At 38.6% G+C, this 25,479-nt stretch overlaps 1 protein-coding gene across 17 annotated transcripts in view; it reads right to left on the reverse strand.

The window, feature by feature from the left end:
• Positions 1-11,314, reverse strand: part of LOC118971547 (ADAMTS-like protein 3) — a 109,441-nt gene extending 98,127 nt beyond the window's left edge. For 4 of the 17 annotated variants that reach the window (XM_073218953.1, XM_073218952.1, XM_073218951.1 and 1 more), the window contains exon 1: positions 10,366-11,124. The gene's annotated coding sequence lies outside the window, so the exon portion shown is untranslated. Of the gene's footprint in view, positions 1-10,365 lie in introns of all 17 variants that reach the window. The other 13 variants (XR_012123948.1, XR_012123952.1, XR_012123947.1 and 10 more) reach the window with 12 other exon arrangements.
• Positions 11,315-25,479: the final 14,165 nt, after the last annotated feature.

Raw genomic sequence — 25,479 nt, forward strand, 5'->3', positions numbered from 1 at the left:
ATGTAAGGAAACACTGCTAGGTTTATTAAGATGCATGCAGGTGGTCTCTTTTGCTTAAGAAATTTGAAGTGCAATTTTGTCAATTAAAACCACATTGAGGTATCACCTTACACCAGTTAGAATGGCCACCATACAAAAGACAAACAACAACAAATATTGATGAGGATGTGGAGAAAGGGGAACCCTCCTACATTCCTGGTAGGAATGTAAATTGTTTCAACCATTGTGGAAAGCACTAGGAAGGTTCCTCAAAAAACAAAAATAGAAATACCATTTGACCCAGGAATTCCACCCGGAATTTACCCTAAGAATGCAGGAGCCCAGTTTGAAAAAGACATATGTATCCCTATGTTTATCACAGCACTATTTACAACAGCCAATTAATGGAAGCAAACAAAGTGTCCATCAGTAGATGAATGGATAAGGAAGATGTGGTACATACACACAATAGAATATTTTACAGCCATAAGTAGAAAACAGACCCTACTGTTTGCAACAACATGGTTGGAGCTACAGGGTATTATGCTCAGTGAAATAATAGCCAGGTGGAGAAAGACAAGTATCAAATGATTTCACTCATCTGTGGAGTATAAGAACAAATAAAAAACTGAGGGAACAAAACAACAGCAGACTCACAGAACCCAAGAATGACCTAACGGTTACCAAAGGAAAAGGGACTGGCAAGGATGGGTGGGAAGGAAGGGATAAGGGGGAAAAGGGGCATTACGATTAGCACAAATAATTTGAGTGGCGGCCCAGGAAAGGCGGTACAACACAGAGAAGAGAAATAGTGATTCTATACCATCTTAGTATGGTGACGGACAGTGGCTGAAATGGGGTATATGGAGGGGACTTGATAATATGGGGAGTCTAGTAACCATATGTTATTCAAGCAATTGTACATAAATGATATCAAAATTTTTTTAAAAGTACAGCATTACGTCAGGAATAAACGTGAAGCATAGATCTCCTACCTTGCGGTGGTGAGCATTGGGTTCTGTGACGTTGATGAAGTCAGAAGATAGTTAGGGACGCCCCCTACCTCACTCAGAGGCCAGGGTGGCCTGAAGAACCAGGCTGGGAGTGAAAGAGAGACACAGAGACACTCCTCATGGACACCCAGTCGGGCTGTCGGGGTCTGATTCCAGACACGTGGGCCTTTGAGGTGCCACTGAAGTGTAGCCTCAGCCTAGACTCTCGCAGTTGCCCACGGCCTTCCTCAGTCCCTCGCATCCAAGGAGATGCCTCTGAAGGGGAATCCTGGCCTCCACTCAGGTGACTTTCCCGGCTCCCAAGGGAGACGGGGGATCCACTGAGAGAGACAGGAGGGGAACTTGTCACTCGAGACTATGAGGTCAGCAGCCGGGCTAGTCCCATTTAAGTGGCTGACGAGCACCTGATCTTGTGTGCCACAGACGGCTTCCTTCTATAAGGACAGTGAAAGAAAAGGCAGGCTTGGATGCTGATAGTCACCTCCAAAGTTATCCCGGATGAGCCCTCAGAAATGATGCAGCTTCTCACACCACAAGGGTATGAATCTAGAAATAAATTATGCAAATAAAACGAAGAAGCCTACCATCACATGGAGGCTTAACAACATGCTGCGAAATAACCAACACATCAATGACCAAATAAAAACAGAAATCAAGCAATATATGGAGAAAAATGACAACAATAATTCAACAACGCAAAATCTGTGGGACACAGACAAGGCGGTGCTAAGCAGAAGTACATTGCAATACAGGCCTACCTCAGGAAAGAACAATCCCATATGAACAGTCTAAACTCATAATTATCACAACTAGAAAAAGAAGAACAAATGAGGCCAAAAGTCAACAGGAGGAACACAATAAAGATTAGAGCAGAAATAAAGAAAATCGAGAAGAAAAAGCCATACAAAGAATCAATGAAAGCAGGAACTGATTCTTTGAGAAAAGAAACAAAATAGATAAACCCCTAGCCAGACTAATAAAGAAAAAAACAGAGCCTGCACACATAAACAGAATCAGAAATGAGAAAGGAAAAATCCCTACAGAAACCACAGAAATACAAACACTTATTAGAGAATACTATGAAAAATTATATGCTAACAAACTGGACAACTTTCTAGAAAAATGCAACCCTCCAAGGCTAACCGAGAAAGAACAGAGAATCTGAACAGACCAATGACCAGCAACAAAATTGAACTGGTAATCAAAAAAACTACCTGAACCAGATGGCTTCACTGCTGACTTTAATCAAACATGTAGTGAAGATCTAATAGTCATCCTCCTTAAACTTTTTCAAAAAGTAGAAGAAGGAATACTTCCAAACTCATTCTACGAGGCCAGCATCATCTTAATACTAAAACCAGGCAAAGACACCACAAGAAAAGAAAATTAAAGACCAATATCGCTGACAAACATACATGCAATACTCAACAATCCACTTCTAGGAATTTACCCTAAAAAATGCAGCAGCCCAGTTTGAAAAAGAAAGACGCACCCCTATGTTTATCGCAGCACTATTTCCAATAGCCAAGAAATGGAAGCAACCTAAGTGTCCATCAGTAGATGAATGGATAAAGAAGATGTGGTACATATACACAATGGAGTATTACTCAGCCATAAGAAGAAAACAAATCCTACCATTTGCAACAACATGGATGGAGCTAGAGGGTATTATGCTCAGCGAAATAAGCCAGCGGAGAAAGACAAGTACCAAATGATTTCACTCATATGTGGAGTACAAGAACAAAGAAAAACCGAAGGAAAAAAACAGAAGCAGAATCACAGAACCCAAGAATGGACTAACAGTTACCAAAGGAAAAGGGACTGGGGAGGATGGGTGGGAAGGGAAGGATAAGGGGGAAAAAGAAAGGGGGCATTATGATTAGCATGTATAATGTGGTGGGGGGGCATGGGAAGGGCTGTGTAACATAGAGAAGACAAGTAGTGATTCCACAACATCTTACTACACTGATGGACAGTGACTGTAATGGGGTTTGCAGGGGGGAGCTGGTGAAGGGGGGAGCCTAGTAAACATAATGTTCTTCATGTAACTGTAGATTAATGATAACAAAATAAAATAAACAAACAAAGAAATAAAAGAAGAGCATCAGAGTTCAGACCACTCCCTTTGTGGTAAGACAGAGCTAAATTTAACATAGTGCTCCACTTATTGTTATAAGGCCATAGATTAACTGTTGAATAGCCTTAGTTTCTTCACTTCTAAAATAGGGAAGGATAACAGAGCTAACCTCATAGTATACAATTTAACATGATTAGCACAATTCCCATTGCACAGCAAATACACAGTAAGTATTAGCATGTATCTATTATAAATTCTTCCTATCAAACATGAACTCATGAAGGTAAATTTCTGATGGAGATTATAGGACCAACCTTAGAGTGGCTGGTGAAGACCAGACTCTATTCAATACCCTGGAGATGTTACTTTTGCAAAGGCAATGTGCTATAAAGAATTTTTCTTCTTCTCTTTATTTTTCCAGTCAGCTCACACAATACGCTTCTTGTTACTGAGAGACACCAGTAGGGAAGCTCACTGTAATCTTCTGGAAAGAATGCTTAATAACAGGCATGAAAAAGTCTGAGTAATTCTGCATTTTCAAACACTATCCTCAAGTTAATTTAACCAGAGCTGTTTGTGAACCACCTAGAAGTCTAGAATCAGTATTCCAGGCTGAAATCAATGGACCAGAGAGAAGAGGAGACAAACTCCAATTGGCCAGTTCATTTGATCAGGGGACCTTGTGAAAAAAAAAGCAGGTGAACACACATTTAAATGCTCCAGATGCTAACAGTTCAGATTTGCAATGGCAATTTTCTGTATTTTGTGTGTTCTCTAAAGGAAAAATCTATCTTTATGCATATATATGTATGTGTGTGCTGCAGGTACAGTGGGAAAAACACTTTGTATATTGAAAAGACAAAAAATAAACGTGGTTCTGAGAAAAAAAAAAAAAAGAAAAAGAAATACTTAACAAAATATTAGTACCCCAAATTCAAAAATACATCAAAAAGATCATCCATCATGAACAAGTAGGATTTAATTCCAGGGAAGCAAGGATGGTACAGTATTAGAGAATCCATCAACATCATCCACCACATCAACAAAAAAGGAGGACAAAAACCACATGATCATGTCCACAGATGCTGAAAAAACATTTGACAAAATTCAACATCCATTCATCATAAAAACTCTCAACAAAATGGGTATAGAGGGCAAGTACCTCAACACAATGAAGGTCATATATGACAAGCCCACAGTCAACATCACACTTAACAGCAAGAAGCTGAAAGCTTTTCCTCCAAGATCGGGAAGAAGACAGGGATACCCACTTGCAGGAGTCCAGCTCCAGCCTAGGGGTGGGATGCCCAAAGGTGCAGGACGGAGTCAGCGTATGGAGAGACAGGACACGGAGTCAGATGGAGGTTGTCTCTCGACAAAGCATCGATGGCAGCTTTATTTATACCATTTTGCACAAGAATATGATTATTTTTTATTGTTCTGATGATTCATTAGTATAGGCAGTTGGTTAGTAAGTATAGGCAAGCTTTTTTCTTTCTTTTCCTTTCTACTCTATTCATGGTTGGTCAAGCGTTAGACAGGTGATTGTTGTTCTGTCCCTTGACCGAAATTTTTCTTATCAACATGTACTCTAATGTGTTTTATGTTTCTATGCAACACAGTTTCTAAGTAGTGCATGTGACCATAGGAGCATGCAGTATGTAGCAGAGACTATGGAGACTATCAGCTCAGGGTGAAATACAGGTCACTTAGTGCCACAGTTAGCTAGGATTCTTTCCCACAAAAATATTCTTAGAGGCTTTAATAAATTTATAATCAATCTAAAATCATAAACTCATATCTTCCGCTTATACTCCTTTATAGGGCACAGTAGGCAGCAAACTAAATTTCTTCTTATCTACATTTCTCTTTCTTCTGTGTGGATACCAAAATCTCCCTAACATATGCTACACAGGTCTCCATGACTCCACTACTGCAGGGACTAAACAAGTTCTTACATGGTGAACAATGCAAGGGCATTCATATCATAGAAGCTGTTTCTGTTTTAACTACAAACCTTAAACTATAAACAATCACGTCAAATATGTATGATTATTCATTTGATTTTTATACTTTATATGTGAATCTAATAAAATGTTAATGTAGTAGTAAATGCAAGATATAGATAGAAAGCATGATTTAGAACTGTAAGAAGGCAGGTGTAGATGATCAGGTTTGTGCTTACAGACCAGGTCTTAATCCAAGCTGAACAAGGGCAACATAACATCCACAGGTGTAGAAGATTTCTCTCAAAACTGGGGGGGTGAGGTTCTAAGCCTCACCTCTGCTGGCCCCCTTTTTTCACCTGATAGCCCCCCTACAACTGTGCCTGTCTTAGGTTGTTCCTCCCTTGAGGAATCTTACCCATCTCTGGCTAACCAGCCATCTTACGGGGCCATACAGGGACATGTAAAGCTGGCAAGTGAGAGAGAAGTAATGTTCTTTGAAAATGTTAGTTTTTTACTTCTTTGCAGATTTATGCTCTGTGGCTTCTATGCCCAGCACTTCTTTTGAGGTATCTTTACTTCCTGGAAAATAATGGTACTTGGTAATTTCACATATGAGGCACAAATTCTAGTAAAGGGCCGTAATTAGGAAAGAAGAAAAACAAACTATAGAAGTAGTAGAGGGAAGAAAACATGAGATGATTAATTAAGTGTCAACAGGGTTATTCTATTCAATATTTTCTAATGACTCTTATTTCTATAAAACTTTCCATCACTAGTTTCATTAGCATTGTAAACAAGGGGGGCGTTCTCAGTGGAAATGGGGTGGTCAATGTTTGACTAACTAACAGCAGGTTTCAGTACTTTATGCTAAGATCACCATTTGGCCCTGCATGTTCTATTCTTCAGGAGCACTGTCCTGAAAAGCTTCTGGGAAGTTTATGTTCTCATCTTTTCTGTGCTGCTAAGCAAAGGTTAGCTTAGTCTTTGGCAACAATGCAAGCAAAAACAAAGCCAGTAGTATAATGGAGAATAACAAAATCAAGGTGGGTAATAGAGGGAGCCAGCTGCGAAGGCCCCTGCCTTATGGGGGTCTTCTTCCAGCCTGAGCTTCGCTACACAGCTTGAGTAGCATGGCTCCTGGCACCCACTCTCCCTACTATTCAACATAGTACTGGAGGTCCTAGCCACGGCAATCAGACAAAACAAAGAAATACAAGGCATCTAGATTGGTAAAGAACAAGTCAAACTGTCACTATCTGCAGATGACATGATATTGTACATAAAAAACCCTAAAGACTCCACTCCAAAACTACTACAACTAATATCTGAATTCAGCAAAGTTGCAGGATACAAAATTAATACACAGAAATCTGTTGCTTTCCTAGACACTAACGATGACCTAGCAGAAAGAGAAATCAGGAAAACAATTCCATTCACAATTGCATCAACAAGAATAAAATATCTAGGAATAAACCTAACCAAGGAAGTGAAAGACCTACTATACCCTGAAAACTACAAGACACTCTTAAGAGAAATTAAAGAGGACACTAACAAATGGAAAATCATCCCATGCTCTTGGCTAGAAAGAATTAATAATGTCAAAATGGCCATCCTGCCTAAAGCAATCTACAGATTCTATGCAATCCCTATCAAAATACCAACAGCATTCTTCAACGAACAGGAACAAATAGTTTTAAAATTCATATGGAACCACAAAAGACCCCGAAAAGCCAAAGCAATCCTGAGAAGGAAGAACAAAGCAGGGGGATCTCGCTCCCCAACTTCAAGCTCTCCTACAAAGCCACAGTAATCAAGACAATTTGGTACTGGCACAAGAACAGACCCACAGAACAGTGGAACACTAAATAGAGTCCAGGTATTAACCCAAACATACGTGGTCAATTAATATACAATAAAGGAGCCATGGACATACAATGGGGAAATGACAGCCTCTTCAGCAGCTGGTATTGGCAAAACTGAAGAGCTACAGGTAAGAGAATGAAACTGGATCACTGTCTAACCCCATACACAAAAGTAAATTTGAAATGGATCAAACACCTGAATATAAGTCATGAAACCATAAAACTCTTAGAAAAAAACATAGGCAAAAATCTCTTGGACATAAATATGACTGACTTCTTTATGAACCTATCTTCCCAGGCAAGGGAAACAAAACCTAAAATGAACAAGTGGGACTATATCAAGCTGAAAAGCTTCTGTGCAACAAAGGACACTACCAAAAGAACAAAAAGGCAGCCTACAGTATGTGAGAATATATTCATAAATGATAGATCCAATAAAGGGTTGACATCCAAAATATATAAAGAGCTCACACACCTTAGCAAACAAAAAGCATGTAATCCAATTAAAAAATGGGAAGAGGAGCTGAACAGACAATTCTCCAAAGAAGAAATTCAGATGGCCAACAGACACATGAAAAGATGCTCCACATTGCTAGTCATCAGAGAAATGCAAATTAAAATCAAAATGAGATATCACCTAAGTAAGGACTGCCACCATCCAAAAGACAACAACACATGTTGGCGAGGTTGTGGAGAAAGGGGAACCCTCATATACTGCTGGTGGGAATGTAAATTAGTTCAACCATTGTGGAAAGCAAAATGCTCAAAATAGAAATACCATTTGACCCAGCAATTCATTCCACTTCTAGGAATTTACCCTAAGAATACAGCAGCCCAGTTTGAAAAAGACAGATGCCCCCCTATGTTTATTGCAGCACTATTTACAATAGCCAAGAAGTGGAAGCAACCTAAGTGTCCATCAGCAGATGAATGGAAAAAGAAGATGTGGTACATATACACAGTGGAATACTATTCAGCCATAAGAAGAAAACAAATCCTACCATTTGCAACAACATGGATGGAGCTAGAGGGTATTATGCTCAGTGAAATAAGCCAGGGGGAGAAAGACGAGTACTAAATGATTTCACTCATCTGTGGAGTTTAAGAACAAAGCAAAAACTGAAGGAACAAAACAGCAGCACAGTCACAGAAGCCAAGAATGGACTAACAGTTACCAAAGGGAAAGGGACTGGAGAGAATGGGTGGGAAGGGAGGGATAAGGGGGAAAAAGGGGGCATTACTATTAGCAGACATAATATAGGGGGGATATGGGAAGGGCTGTACAACACAGAGAAGTAGTGATTTGATAGCATCTTACTACGCTGATGGACACTGACTGTATTGAGGTATGTCGGGAGGTCTTGGTGATGGGGGGAGTCTAGTAAACACAATGTTGCTCATGTAATTGTAGATTAATCATACAAAAAATAAAATAATAATTTGTTTTTAAAGATTATCATTTAAATTTGAAGGAGGAATTACACAATTTCAAGATAAGCAAAAGCTGAGAGAATTTAGCTCTCACCAACCATCTCTACAGTGCATTTTGCAGGGATTGCTATAGATGGAAGTGTTCCTAAGGTTAAAATAGCTATTACCAGAGGTAACAACAATGGATAGAGAAAGAGTACAGAATTACCTAATATATAAATAATGAGGAGGAAAAAAAACCAACAACCTTTAGATTGTGTTTGTAATAGCATACTTAAGTGAGTTAAGTTAGCTTCTTAGATAGTAAGGAAGGGACCCTTTAACCTTTGGTAACCACGAATCTAAAGCCTGCAATGGCAATAAGTACATACCTATTATTAATCACCCTAAATGTAAATGGTCTGAATGCACCAATCAAAAGACATGGAGTCACTGAATGGATAAAAAAACAAGATCCATCTATATGCTGCCTACAAGAGACTCAGTTCAAACCCAAAGACATACACAGACTAAAAGTGAAGGGATGGAAAAAGATACTTCACGCAACTAATAGGGAGAAAAAAGCAGGTGTTGCAGTACTTGTATTGGACAAAATAGACTTTAAAACAAATAAAATCATAAGAGATAATAAAGAAGGACATTACAGAATGATAAAAGGTTCAATCCAACAACGGGATATAACCATTATAAATATCTATTCCCCCAACACAGGAGCACCTGCATATGTGAAACAAATACTAACAGAATTAAAAGGGGAAATAGAATGCAATGCATTCGTTTAGGAGACTTCAACACTCCACTCACTCCAAAGAACAGATGAACCAGAGAGAAAATAAGTTAAGGAGACAGAGGCATTGAACAACACATTAGAACAGATGGACCTTACAGACATCTACAGAACTCTGCCCCCAAAAGCAGCAGGATACACATTCTTCTCAAGTGCACATGGAACATTTTCAGAAATAGATCATATATTAGGGCACAAAAAGAGCCTCAGTAAACTCAGAAAGATTGAAATTATACCAACCAACATCTCAGATAACAAGGGTATGAAACTAGAAATAAATTAAACAAAGATGACGAAAAAGCCTACAATCACATGGAGGCTTAACAACATGCCCCTAAATAACCAATCGATCAATGACCAAATAAAAAGAGATCGGGCAATATATGGAAACAAATCACGACAAAATCTGTGGGACGCAGCGAATGCGGTGCTAAGAGCGAAGTATATTGCAAAACAGACCTACCTCAGGAAAGAACAATCCCGTATGAACAGTCTAAACTCACAATTAACTAAACTACAAAAAGAAGAACTGAGGCCCAAAGTCACTAGAAGGAATGACATAATAAAGATTAGAGCAGAAATAAATAAAATTGAGAAGAATAAAACAACAGAACCAATGAAAGCAGGAGCTGGTTCTTCGAGAAAATAAACAAAATAGATAAACCCCTAGCCAGACTTATAAAGAAAAAAAGAGTCTACACACATAAACAAAATCAGAAATGAGAAAGGAAAAATCACTACAGACACCACTAAAATATGAAGATTAGAGAATACTATGAAAAATTACATAGTAACAAACAGGACAACGTAGAAGAAATGGTCAACTTTCTAGGAAAATGCAACCTTCCAGGGTGACCCAGGAAGAAACAGAAAATCTTAACAGACCAATGACCAGCAAGGAAACGGAATAGGTAATCCCCAATGACAAGGACGACAGGAGCCTCGGGAAACAGTTGTTAATCCTGGAGGCGCTGCCTCCGGTGGCCTCTCCCCCGCCGCCCCGCCGCCCCGCCGCGGATCCCACCCGACCCTCGGCTCGCCCGGCCCTCGCCCCAGAGGCCGTAGCCCGAAAATTGCGCACACGGCGGTGGCAGATCGGCGGCGCAGCCCCAGGCCGGGCCCCGCGAGCCCCCCACCCGCATCGGCCGGCCCCTCGGGCCACGCGCGGCCCGCCGAGCCCCTCGCACGGCCGCCCTCTCACCGGTCCGCCGCGCCCGCAGGCGGAGGCAGGGGTCCCGCGCCCCCTCCGGGCTCCGCGGCCACGTACCTTCAGGCCCGCAGAGCCGTCGCTGTCGCTGTCACCCCTGAAGCGGGGGCCCGCTCTGGACTCTCCGCCGCAGGTCCGACGGCGCTAGGCTGGAGGGGGCAGAGCTGGATGAGCGCAGGTCAGGCCGGGGGGGGCGGCTCCAAGTCCGGGCCGATCGCCGCCTCAGCCTGCTGCGGGAGAGCCGCGAAGGGGCGAGTGCGGGGCCGGGACCTCAGCCGGCGCGAGGAGGCGATCCGAGGCCGGGGGACGAGGTAGGTGAGGCCGGCGTCTATGCGCCGGAAGGAAGGCGCAGTCGAGCACAGCGCGGGTCCACCATCTGGGCTCCGCCGGGCTCGCTGCGCGGACGGGACGGCAGGCCGGAGGCGCCCGGACACGGATGGCTGTCCGGAGAACGGACTGAGCCGGACTGAGCAGCAGGAGCAACTCCTCCTGGCGGCGCTCGCGACGCTACTAACTCCTCAATATGGCGGCTGCGGCGCCTGCAGCTACTACGCAGCCGCCAGAGTTACGTTTTCTTCGCGCGCGCCCAATGGCTGCCTGCTCCGCGGAGCGGCTCCCTCATTGGCCAAGAATGCCGTCAGTCGGGAGGACCTGAACGGGACGCCACAAGCTCATTTGCAGCCACGGCTGCAATACGGGGACGGGTCTGCGCGGGACGCTGCATCCTCATTGGCCGCGAGGGCTGTCTTTTTGTTCAATGTACTTTCTAATTTTTCACGATGACCCACGTGTTAATTTTATTTATTTTATTTTGGTGTTATTAATACACAATCACGTAAGCAACAATGTGATTCAGTTTTTGCTTTGTTCTTAAACTCCACAGATGAGTGAAATCATTTGGTACTTGTCTTTCTCCGCCTGGCTTATTTCACTGAGCATAATACCCTCTAGCTCCATCCATGTTGTTGCGAATGGTAGGATCTGTTTTTTTCTTATGGCTGTTTTTTCCATTGTGTATATGCACCACATCTTTTTTTTTTTTTTTTTGAGAGGGCATCTCTCATATTTATTGATCAAATGGTTGTTAACAACAATAAAATTCAGTATAGGGGGGTCAATGCTCAATGTACAATCATTAATCCATCTCAAGCCTAATTCTCGTCAGTCTCCAATCTTCTGAAGCATAACGAACAAGTTCTTACATGGTGAACGAATTCTTACATAGTGAATAAATTCTTACATGGTGAACAGTACAAGGGCATTCATCACAGAAACTTTCGGTTTTGATCACGCATTATGAACTATAAACAATCAGGTCAAATATGAATATTCGTTTGATTTTTATACTTGATTTATATGTTGATCCCACATTTCTCCCTTTATTATTATTATTTTTAATAAAATGCTGAAGTGGTAGGTAGATGCAAGATAAAGGTAGAAAACATAGTTTAGTGCTGTAAGAGGGCAAATGTAGATGATCAGGTGCGTGCCTATGCACCACATCTTTTTATCCATCCATCTACTGATGGACACTTAGGTTGCTTCCATTTCTTGGCTATTGTAAATAACTCATGTGTTATTAAGTTACTTAATTTTCAAGTGACTGGAGATTTTCTAGATATCTTTCTGATGGAACAAAACAGCAGCAGACTCACAGAACCCAAGAAGGGACTAACAGTTAACAAAGGGAAAGAGACTGGGGAGAATGGGAGGGTAGGGAGGGATAAGGGCGGGGAAGAAGAAAGGGGGCCTTACGATTAGCATGTATAATGTAGGGGGTGAGGGAAAGGGGAGGGCTGTGCAACATAGAGAAGACAAGTAGTGATTCTACAACATCTTACTATGCTGATGGGCAGTGACTGTAATGGGGTTTGTGGGGGGGACTTGGGGTAGGGGAGAGCCTAGTAAACATAATGTTCTTCATGTAATTGTAGATTAATGATAACAAAATAAATAAATAAATACCCTCGTAATTAAAACTACAAACCTAAAGACAACGCAAAAATGTGAAGGCGTATCTGAATATACAAAAATTAAAGTTTTGTGTATTCCAAAAAAATCCACAGTCAACTACCAAAGGTAATATGTTGATATTTTATTTCAGATAATAATCAAAGCATGAATATTTTTAATATCTACAGATTTCTTATAAGTTAATAACAAGGCAAACAAACATTACAAAAATAAGGAAAACGGATAAGCTGTAAATTTAGAGAAAAGCTAATACCAGTGTCCAGTCAACATTAAATGGTGTTTAAATTAACTCTAAGTTAAGAAAACAGAAATTAAAATCACAGTGAGATTTAATTTTATACCCACTGACTGGCAATAATTAAAGGGAAATATAAAACCAGTGGTTAGCAGGTATGAGAGAAAATAGTATTTTCAGTTTTAACTTGGAGATGTGAAAAGTTATAGCCTTTTATAAAGCAATGGAGAGCATTTGTTAAAATAAAACAACATATATCCTTGGACCCATCAGCCCTACTCCTCGTGACTATTCTTACAGAGATTAAATTCCCAAAACATAAAGACTGAAATATAAGGATAATTCATGTAGCATTTTTCATACTGGCAAAGCAAAACAAAAAACAGAAAACTGGAACAAAGTGAATGTCTATCAATAAGGAAATAAATGAATAAATTATGGCCCATGAAATGCTATGCAGTCCTTAAAAGAATGATTTAGTATTCAGTTGATTTGAAGAATTTCCCACATACTTACACACAAAATGAGTGGATTAGATAATCCAAGCAAACATCAGAGACTATCAGATATGATTATGGAAAAAAAATAATTAAATGTATACTGTTTACAGAAAACAGACTGTATTTTCAAAAATTCGTACAGCTTGAAAGTAAAAGTACTGAAAGGATATACCATGCAAACAACAGTGATAAGGGAGCTGTGATGTCTATCAGAAAGATATAAAATTATAAATATGCATCTAAGAACAGGACCTGAAAATTACACAAAATACAAAATACAGAATTGAAGGGAGAAAAAAATGTCAACAACATTTGGAGACTTAAGTACACGACTTTTAATAATAATGTAAAAATTCTAAGCAAAATACTAACAAACGAAATTATGCAACCTATAAAAAGGATTATGCATCACAACCAAGTGGGATTTATACCAGGAATGCGATATTGGTTTACTATCTGGAAACTAATCAATGTAATTCAACATATTGCAGCATAAAGCACAAAGTCCACATGATCTTTGCAATAGACACAGAAGAAACATTTGACTAAATATACCCATCATGAGAAAAGCACTAAATAAACCAGGGATAGAAGAGAACTCACTCAACCAGATAAAGGACATGTATTTTAAAAACCCACTGAGAGTATCATACTTAATGTTGAAAAAAATGAATGTTATTAGCTCACAAATAAGGTAGGGATACCTGTACTCACTGCTTCTATTCCACCATTCACTGGAGGTGCTAGCCAAGGCATTTAGTCAAGGAAAAGGCACAATAGGAAGGAGAATTTAAACTCTCTATCGACAGACAAAAGGATTTGTATATAGAAATATCCTAATAAGTCCCCTAAAATTTATTAACATTAATAAGAGAATTCAGCAAAGTTACAAAATACAGGATCACTATACAAAAACCAATTGTATTTCCATAAATCAGCAATAAACAATCCAAACATTAAGTCCAAGCATAACAAGTCCACTTACAATAGCATCAAAAAATGATAAAATGTCAAGAAATAAATTGAACAAAGAAGTACAAAACACTGAAAACTACAAGACATTATTGAAAGAAGATAAAGAAGACAAACAGGCATCCTGTGCTCGTGGACTGGAAGACATAATATTGTAAAATGGCAATAATTTCCAAATTGATCTATAGATACAATATAATTCCTATCAAAATTCCAGCTGTCCTTTTTATGTTGTTGTAGGAATTGACAAGTTGATCCTAACACGTATATGAAAATGAAAGTCAAAATCATCTGTCATACCAAAACCAGGAAATCACAACCCAAATGAGAAAAATCAATACCTGTCAACACCAAGGTATGTCATCTGTCAGAATTATCTGGCAAGGATTTTAAAGTAGCCTTCATAAAAATATGACCACAAGTATTTAAAAATGTCCTTCTGGAGTAATGACACCTGCAAACTAGAGGACTAGAGAATGCTAAGACTTCACTCCTCTGTTGAAACTTGATCAAAAGACAACCAGAAATGGGCTGAAATAACCTTACAGGGAGTCTGAAAAAACAGTCCAAGGTCTGCAGCAACCTAGCAAATGTAATCAAGAAAAAGTCAGGAAAATTGCCGAAATATGGTGTTTTTACTCCCCCTTTCCCTACTCCCTCTCCAGTATATTATGGTTTAATCCGGAGGAGGAGGCAGCCCAGTCCCATTTCCTCCCTCAAAGCAGCACAGAGCAGAGAAGACCTTCTTTGCAATGTTCTAACCGGTCTGGAGACTGCCTGAAAGGCTGGTTTCTATCTCACTTAACTCGGATTTCAGGCAGCAAAAAGGGGTTGCTGCTGCTTGTGGAAGCTTCAAGAGAATGCTGCACTTGGAGATGCCAAGAACAAGAGATCATAGGTGGAAATATACAACAGGCCATTAAGGCCCTGAGGAGAAGCTGGGGTGAGGCTCTTTGGGGAACTGAGACACTCAAAATCAGCTGTTTATATGCCAAAATTAAGAAAGCCACACACAGGCCCAGGCAAGACATATGCTCAGAAAGACCTGAGGACATCCTAATCTTTCACCTCAGCTGACCGCTGCACTGAGAGCAAGCACAGCTAGTCAGGGAAGACTGCCCTGGCATAGAGCCAATCTGCAAAAAGTGTGAGAGGTCGGTATTTTTTCAAAAGCTACATTTTCAGCAAAACCCACAGGTGTCTTAGTCATTCTGGACTGCTATAACAAAATGCCATGGCCTGGGTGCTTAAACAGCAAGCTAATTTCTCACAGTTCTGGAGGCTGGGAAGTCTAAGATCAAGTCTGCAGCAGACTCAGTGTCAATTGGAACCCTCTCCTGTTTCATAATGACTATCTTGCCATCTGCAGGCTGTGTCTTTGCAAGGTAGGACTGGTGAGGGAACTCTCTGGGACCTCTTATAAAGACCCTAATCCCTTCATGAAGGCTCTACCTTCATGACCGAAGCCACCGCAAAAAGCCCCACCTCGAAATACCATCACATTGTATTAGGTTTCAGGATGAATTTTGGGGGACACAGACATTCTAGATCATAAGCAAACAAAGAACAAAAGAAAGCATGGTCCAAAGGAACAATGTTAATTGTAGAAACCATCCCTGAGGAAGTACAGACGTACCAGGCAAAGTCTGTAAACAACTGCTTAAAATATGCCCAAAGAGCTAAAGGAAAACAAAGAACTAAAGGAATTCAGGAAAATGACATATGAAAAAAATTAGAATACCAACAAAGATATAGAAATTATAAAAGGGCATCAAAAAGAAATTCTGGAGCTCAAAAATGCATGAACTGAATTGAAAATTCGTAAGAAGGGTCCAACAGCAGATTTGAAGAGGCAGAAGAATCAGCAAACATGAAGATAAGATCATCAAAATTACTACATCTGAGAAGGAGAAGCAAGCAAGAATGGCTTGTGGGATACCGTTATGCAGAACAATATATAAATTGTGGGAGTCCCAGAAGAGAAAAGATTACTTGAAGAAACAATGGCCAAAAACTTCCTTTATTTGATGAAACACATGAATTTGCAAATCCTGGGAGCTCATGAAACACTGAGGATGATAAACCCAGAGACCTACGCCAAATCACATTATCAAGGCTAAAGACAGAGAATATTGAAAGCATCCAAGAAGAAGTAACTAATCACATAACAGGAGTGAGATGACCAGCCAGTTTCTCAACAGATACATCAGAGGCCAGAAGACAATTGCAGGGATGACAAATTTAAAGTGATGAATGTGAAATGGTATAGCCACTTTCTAAGAGAGCCTGGCAGTTTCTTACAAAATGAAACATACTCTTGACATATGATCAAGCAATCATGTTCCTCGGTAGCTACCCGAAGGAGCTGAAACTTATGTCCACAAAAAAACCTGTGCAGGGATGTTGATAGCAGCTTGATTCATGACTGTCAAAATGTGGAAGCAACCAAGATGTCCTTCAGTAGGTGAATGGATAAATAAAGTATCCAGACGATGGAATTTTTTTTCAGTGCTAAAATGCAATGAGCTATTAAGGTGTGGGGGAAAGGTAAATGCATATTACTAAGATAAAGAAGCCAATCTGTAATGGCTACATATTGTATATTTCAACTGCATGACATTCTGACAAAGGCAAAACTAAGTCAAAAGATTAGTCATTGCCAAGCACAAGGGCGATGTGAAGGATGAATAAAAATAGTATCCTAAGAAACAATTTTAAAGGTAGCAATTGTTTTCATTTACATTATTTATATAAAATTAAGAATAAACTTATAGAGATTTGATTTCCAAACTACTACTGACACCAGTAATTTAAGATATAGCAAAGCAGAGATTAAGTAAAATTATCAACTATTGTTCTGTGTTAAAAATGTAATCCAACATTTTCATAACAGTTCATTGCTAGTATAAATTGATATAACACAAATAAGTCAGAATATACTTGCTGAAAAAAATCCACAAACTTGACATCAAAATTGAAGAATTACTTAAATATTTTAGTGTACATCACTACTGCATGAATTTAGTATTGAAAAATCCAATTTTAAATATAAAAACTGAACCAGTTAGTATAAGCAAGACTATATATCACACAATATTGTCTTTCCCATCATTTGCATCTGATCAACCATTCAATTTACTCAGAAAATAACTTCTATCTTCCATTCTCCATATTACTATTGGTACTGGGTTACTCTTTTTCTCCTCTAAAGAAAGCCTTCCATTGACTCCCCACCACAAAATATGTGTATTTCTATTAGCTTAATGATTCTATTATATATTACTATGTGGTATGGTTTTATCTACAAACATGAAAAAGTAAGGACACATCTCTGTGGTTAGAGGGGTGGGATTTCATCTGAAGAATCTGCATCTTTTTCTTTTTTTGTGCTGCCATTTAACCCCTTGAAAGTTCAAAAGTATTGAATTTTAGTTAAACCATTTTCCTTAACATATAAAAAGGAGACTTACAAAGAGAAGAACAAATCTGAGATTTAGTAGAAACCAGAAAAGTGATAGTCTAGTGATTTAAAGGAAAAAGAAACGTTGAGAAAGGTCAGTGAGACTTTTGGGGCTGACTTAGGGGTAACTGATCATGTATGGCTAATTGATCAAATTTAGGGCTGATTGATCATCTATTTTTTTTACCCCACTTACAAATTCCCTTCTTGGTCCAAGACTTGCAGATTAAAGGCTTTGTTTTTAAAAAATGCAAATGAAATCTCTCAATGGTCTAACTGGCTTATCATTTCCATTCAAAATTAAGCACCAAATGTTTCATGATAGTTTCACTTATAAAACTCCAGCATTTCATTAAAGTCCCTAAATAATGAAAATATACTACTTTATTGGAGGATAAAAACAAACATTTAAATTAATTGAGAGAAACAATATATTAATGGATTGAGGGATTCAAAACTATTTCTTTGTTTTAACCAACATAAGAGCTAATTGCCTAACATTCTCTGAAGTAATCCATGTTCATTTTCATCTCTGAATTTGAGATTGGTAATATTTAGTTAATAATAATTCATTCATTCATTTACTGAACAATAAACTTGCATGGAGAAAAATGCATAGCCCATTCTATACTAATAAATAAAAATTTAAAACAAAAGTAGATAGAAGAAAAACATGAGATAAAAAAAATACGGGGTATAACATAGAAAATAATACTTAGAATGTGAATGTACAAGGAAAAGACAGAAAAAGTGAGGTAGAATGAGAAGCAGAAGAGTATTATCAGAAAGTAAAGTGGCTGGAAATTGCACAGAGTTTAAACTTTTATTTCACCATTAATACTGTACTTAATGGTGATGAGCTGAATCCTTTCCCCATAAGAATGGAACAAGATGAGGACATCTCTTCTTGCCTATTCAATATTTTCCTAGAAGTGTTAACCAGGGCAGTTAGGCTCTAAAAAATAAAGATATCTTAATTGAAAAGCTATAACATAAATAATCTTTAGTCAGGATGGCATGATCCTGTACACAGAAAATAATAGGGGCCAATAAAAAATCTAGTAAATAATTTCACCAAGTTTGCAAAGTACAAAATCAGCATACAAAAACTGACAATTTCGAAACAGTAATAATGAAAAACCCAAATTTGAAATAAAAATTAAATGCATAATAGCATTTAAATAATAAAACTCATAGAAATAAATTTAACAAAGGAACTTGTGTCAATGCCTTAGAGACAACTATACAAAACATTGCAAAAAAAAATTAAAGAAAACCTAAAATGAAAGCTATTCAATGTTCATGGATAGGAAAAGTTAATATTTTTCAACAGCAATGTTTCCCTGGTTAATCTACAGCATCAGTGCAATCCTAGCTGACTTTTAAAGGGAACTGAAAATAATTTTAAAGTCCATTTAAAAATGCAAAGTACCAAGAATAGCCAAAAAAAAAACCTCAAAACAAGACATTATTGAAGGATGTACCCATATTAATTCCAAAACTTACTTCAAAATTACAGTAATGAAAAAAAGTGTGGTTCTGGCATGAGACTAGACATAAAGATCAATGGACTATAATTGCAAGTGCAATGGAATATAATCCCAAACATTTGTGGTCAACTCATCTTTGAAAAAAAGGGCCATGAAAATTCAGTGAACTAAAGAATACTCTTTTCAGCAAATGGTATTGGGAAAATTATACCCATATGAAAAATGAATTTTGATAACTACCTCACTCCATATAAAAGTTTACTTAAATGGATCATATTTTAAAGTGTAAGAAATTAAACAATAAACTTCTAGAAGAAACATGGGAATAAATTTTATAACCCTGTTATGATGGCTCATTTTATCTGTTAACGTGACTGGGCCACCATGCCCAGATTTGGGGTCAAGCATTATTCTGAATGTTTCTGTGAAGGTGATTTTGGGTAAGATAAACATTTAAATTGGTGGACTTTGAGTAAAGCAGATTATCCTTCATAATGGGCATACCTCATCTAATTAGTTGAAGGTCTTACTAGAACAAAGACTACCTCTTGAGCAAGAAGGAATCCTGCAAGCAAACTGCCTTTGGTCTAGAAGGCAACTCTTCCCTGAGTCTCCAGCTGACAGCCTACCCTAAAGATTATCTCTCTCTCTGTTTCTCTGTCAGTGTGCTTGTGTGTGTGTGTACACATATGTACACATACATCCTGTTAGATATCTTTCTCTGGAGAAATGTTTGCCCTGAAAAAGACCCTTAACTACTATACCTACAGATATGTGTGATTGCTGAAAACCAAAATCTCATTCTTGTGAGTGGATAAATTACAACACAAACTAAATTTCAATTTTGCATAGTGTCTACTGTTCAAGTGAGGACATTAATTGGCAATCCTGAAAATTAGAACGGGAACATATGGGAAGATTGGTGAAGCTGGATTATTGAATCCCTAAATTCCAAAGAGTCTTCTTTGCAAGTAGAAGCAGCCTCTCCATCCCTACATTTATTGAGGAAAATGTATTGGCCTCCCCTGAGGCAGTTGCCTTAAGTGACACTGGCAATTCTCCTCAGGACCCTAGATATGTATCCTCAATATATTATTAAAAATTCTGACATAAGGATATGCAGAAAGGAATGCACCTGCAGACACTAAAGGTCTAGATCACAAAAAATGCCACTAACACTGGAAAATGCCAGCTTGGAATTCTGAAAAATTGAATGACTAGTTTTAAGCCTTAGAGTGTAAGTTATGAAGTTTCTTTCCAGTACCTGTAGCTAAATAGCCATAATATATATTAATGTAAATAATCTGTTTATCAGAAAAAAATACATTGTTTATATTGCTGCATAGCAATAACCATATAATTTTAATCAATTAAACACTTAACTTTATGCTTTGTATATAGGGCACTTCTCTTGACTCCGCATCCTTCTCCGTATATAAAGAAATGCCTGCACTCTTATGTTTAACTTGATAAATTACATGTTCAAAACCAGTTGAAGGCTCCAAGGGCTCAATTCTATAACTTGTATTTTCAAACTGTATTAAACCCCTACAAATTCCAAAAAGGAAGTGAATAAATAAAATAGATTTTTTAAAAGTCAACAAGATGCCACTTAAATAGTTTTTAAAGTAGTATGTAGATAATTCTCAGTCTTAGTCTTAGGTGGTAAGGTAGGAAAAAGTTACTGAGTATCCACAAACTTATTGAGTGGCACAGAATGTGGCCCAATGCTTTGACATTTGCCTAGCATTTAGCATTTCATGGTCTCCAAATACATCAAAAATCTTAATGCAGTATAAGTGTAGGAGACATTACAAAAATTTCCATACTATGCTTTTTCAATAAGTTTTCCATAAGAAGTCACGCTACACTTTAGAACCCTTGAATATAACTCCTAAAATTTGACTATTTCTAAAAATATCCATTTTTTAATCATAAAATTATATTTTATATATATTATATATTACAACCTGAGTCCAGCACATGTGCTAATGGTCACCACAGACTTTGGATAACCTTCAATATACCCTTGGTAGTGGCAAAAACGCTGAAAAATAAAGACAAACACATATATCTCTATTAGAATAATTCATGTTAAAGGTAACCCTTCCAAATATTTCAAGTATTTATTTTTATTTGTGTGCATGTGTCAAATGCTTATTGTTTGCAATATTAATGTATAAGATTGTTAGATGAGCATTTGGCTCAGTTATCCAAAAATGTCCCCACTGGCTCAAAAAGAGTACGCACATTTTCATATTTTTTTCCTATTATAAAATAAACATGACATTCTCATTAGGATGAGATGAAACATTTTTCATGCTCTCTTGACTTCATTTTGCAAGGTAAAGGTAAAAAAAAAAAAGCAAAATGCATCTAAAGGGAAAGTTTCTTCTTCAAAATTAACTGGGGTGTAATGGCAGAGTAGGCTGCATTGTATTAACCCTCTCACCAGTAACAAATATAAACTCTGGAAAAATAATTTCTACACTACAACTGCAAAAGGCAGGCAAGAAAACACAGAAGGGAACCAACACAGAAAGAAGAAAACTGCCATTTACTGAAATTTGCATTTATATTGGTTTTCCCTGGAAGGCACTCTCCAAGGCAGGGCAGCATAACTAACTAATGTTCCAATAAAAAAACCAATCTTACTGACCAAGGTCTCAAAAGTACCTAGAAATTGAGGCACAAAAGGAGGAGGCAAAGAGTGGAGGCCCTGTTATTACACAAGCTGTGATTTCTTTACTTGCATCTGAGCTGAGAAGTGTAGAAGAGATCTCAATTAGCTTAGCAGAAACTGAACTAAGGGAAGATTTTGGCTCTCTCCAAACATAAGAGAGTAGAGTTTGGAAATGTTCCACCACGTTAATTGTCTGCTAGAACAAGAACGAAAAGTCTTTAGAGAAAAAAAGTCACACACTATGCAGTGTGACATTGAATATGGCCAGTATATGATTTAATCATATTAGACTTATGAGTCAGAGGAACATGTGAGCCATAATCAAAAGAAAAATAAGAAAGAGAATTCATCCTGAAATAATCTGGGATTTTAGAACTCGTTTAAAAAAAAGAAAAAGGTTTCAAAACAGTTATTTAAAATCTGAAAAAGAGTATAAAAGAAAATTTGGGCATAATAAGGGAAACAAGGGAAAAAAGGAGCATTACAATTAGCACACATAATGTAGAGGGTGGGGGCACGGGGAAGGCAGGAAAGCACAGAGAAGACAAGTAGTGATTCTACAGCATCTTACTACGCTGATGGACAATGACTGCAATGAGGTATGTGGGGGGGACTTGATAATGGGGGGAATCTAGTAATCACAGTGTTGCTGATGTAATTTTATATTAATGATACCAAAAAAAAAAAGAAATTCACCAGAGAAATAAAGGTTATAAAAATGTCAACTCTAAATTCTAGAATAAAAAAATATATATTTAAAATGAAATAACACTGGATAGGTTTTACTGCACAGTGGAGATGGCAAAAACAAAAAAGGTGAAATAAAATGCAACACTAAAATATAGACCTACAGAAATGGTCAAATCTGAAAGAAAGCAGAGAGAAAAGAAGTCTTAAAAATTGAACATAGCTGCAGCAAACTCTGAGACAATGTATCAAACATAGGTTTAGTTGAAGTCCCAGAAAAATGGAGAGAAAAATTTGGTATAAAAATATTTGAAAAAATTATGGCCAAATTGTGGCTACTGTAAATAATGCAGCAGTAAACAAAGGAGTGCATATACCTTTTTGAGTCAGGGATTTTTTTCTTCAGGTAAATTCCTAGAAGTGGAATTACTGGATTGCACAGTATTTCTATTTTTAGGTTTTTGAGGAAGCTCCATACTGCTTTCCACAGTGGCTGCACCAATTTACAGATATGGAAGCAATCCAAGTGTCCATCAATAGACAAGTGGATAAAAAAAGATGTGTATTGTGTTCTAATACACAATGGAATATTATTCAGTCATAACAAAGAAAGAAACCCTGCCATTTGCAACAACATGGATGGTTCAAGAGGGTATTATGCTGAGTGAAATAAGCCAGGCAGAGAAAGACAAACACCAAATGACTTCACTTACCTGCAGAATCTAAAAATAAAACAAAATGAACAAAATAGCAGTAGAATATGACAGACACAGAGAAGTGCCTGGTGGTTACCATGGGGGAGGGGTTAGGGTGGGGGAACGGGGGAGGGGGATAAAGGGGCAGAAAAATTCTCAGTCATAATGTAAGTTGGTCATGGGGATGGTAGTGCAGCACAGAGAATATAGCCAATGATTCTGTAACATCTTCCTATTGTTCACAGATAGTAACCACTAGTGGGGGTTAAGGATTTAATAATGTGGGTAACTGATGAACCATTGTGTTGTATGCTTGAAACCAATAGAAGATTGCACATCAACTATACTTCAATAAAAATAAATTAGCCCTTTCGATTATGGAAATAAAACCACACACACACACACAAATAATGGCCAAAATTTCCCTAAATTCAGTGAGAAACCACAATGTATAGATTGAGACACTGAACGCAATGGACAGTGACCAGACCATATATAAGAACAGAAGTCCAGCCTACAACCTGCAGCAACCTCCCCAGGAAACCAGCCCTGTGACTTACAATGAACAGGCCAGGAAGCCACAAGCCAGACTTTGTCAGAAGTCGCATTGGCATCTCCAGCAACAATCCAGGAGGCTAAACAGTAACCTCCAAGGCAATGAGCCCAATCAGCACTGGATGAAAAGCCTACAGCTTGCTTAATTTTTGTCCCTGCTTCCAATTTAGGACCAACCAGACAAAGTCAAATAGGCATTCCTGAACAATCACTTCAAATGCGTCACTTCTAGTTAGCACCCATGCCAACAACTTCCAGTCAGGGCATTTCCCAAAGCTTTCCCTTTTGCTACTACATAAACCTTCCCCGCTGCTCTTCCTGCCTTTGAATATTTGTCAAAATGTGAGTGATGGTGGCCGACTCCCTTGCTGTGGCATGCTCCAAATAAATAGCCTCTGCTTATTCTCATTTGTTTGTTGGTTTGTTTGTTTATTATGAGTTCTTCAAGAGCTGAGGAACTCATCACATCATAATAAACTGCTGAAAACCAAAAATGAAGAGAATATCTTGAAATAAACTAGAGAAATAATATATAACATTCAGAGGAATCATGATACAAATAACGATACTTCATATACTTGTATCATTTATAAATATATACATATATACACATTATTATACACAGAAAGAGAGATTGAGAGTGAGCAAGCAGACATGCCAGGACACAATGGAATGAAATGAAATGCTGAGAGAGAAGGCAGCCCTGGCATCCAGAGTTAGATATTAAATAAAATTGTTCTTCATAAATGAAGCTGGGGATAATTGGCTTCTGACAGCATGAGCTGCTCTACAGACCTGCTCCCTACTGAAAATGATACAAGTTATAAAGAACCACCTAAACCTCTGGAAATGGTCATAAGGACATATAAGAAAATGAATAAAAAGCTATTCAAGAAAACGTATGAAAGGTTCAGTAAGAAAAATGACAGTGTATGGCATTTGAGCCAAGACCACCCCCTCCTTCGCCCCTCCAAGTTCAGTGAGCCAGGGACCCCATTCCCGCCTGGTGCAGCCAAGAGCTCCTCTGGAAAGAGCACAGTGCAAGCATGTCTATTCTGTCTCCAGATGCCGACTGCTGGCCTCAGTTCCAGACCAGAGCAATCACAATTTAGGGGGTCCCTTCTGCCCAGGCACCAGTCACAGAACAGGGGCTCTGACTCAGACATGGCGCCGTGGATCATCCTGTGACTCGGATCACCCTTGCCCGCAGTCCATAAGTCAGAGAGTGATTCCATGACAGGAGAGGGAAGCTGAGTTGTCAAGCCACTACTCCCCTTCCTACAGCGTGCTCAGCTATTAAGGTGAGGGTATCCCTCAAGAAGAGGTATCCCACCATTCCCCTACTGCCTTGTCTTAATGTGGGCTGCTAAAACAAATTATAGCCTGGATGGCTTAAACAGCATTTATTTCTCACCGTTGTAAGGACTTGGAAGTACATCAAGGCGCTGACTGATTTGACGTCTGGTGAGAAACTTCTTTCTGGTTTGCAGACAGTTGCCCCATGCCTCACATGGCAGAGGAAGAGATCATCTCTCTCAGATGTCTTATTATAAGGGCACTAATGCTAACATGGGGGTTCCACCCTCATGATCTACTACCCTCCCAAAGGACTTAACCTCCAGATGCCATCACCCTGGGGATTAGAGCTTTAACATATGGATTTTGGAGGGACACAAATATTCAATCCACAGTACTATACATGCCCAGAACCCTGATCAAAGAGATTTTGCCTGTTGAGAGAAGCAGGGCATAAAATAGATGGCACCTAATCTCCCAGAGTAACTGAATTCATTTACAGCAGAGTGTAGAGAAGTTCAAAGCTAAGAACACATTAAAAATTGGTGGAGGTTGTGTTGAGAGCAACTGGTAGGAGATTCATGTATTCAGTGAAGGTACAGGCTCCACTTTAGCCCGGATGGTTTG

This window comes from Manis javanica, chromosome 12 (genome assembly GCF_040802235.1).
Source record: "Manis javanica isolate MJ-LG chromosome 12, MJ_LKY, whole genome shotgun sequence".
In the NCBI taxonomy this organism is placed as follows: Eukaryota; Metazoa; Chordata; class Mammalia; order Pholidota; family Manidae; genus Manis; species Manis javanica.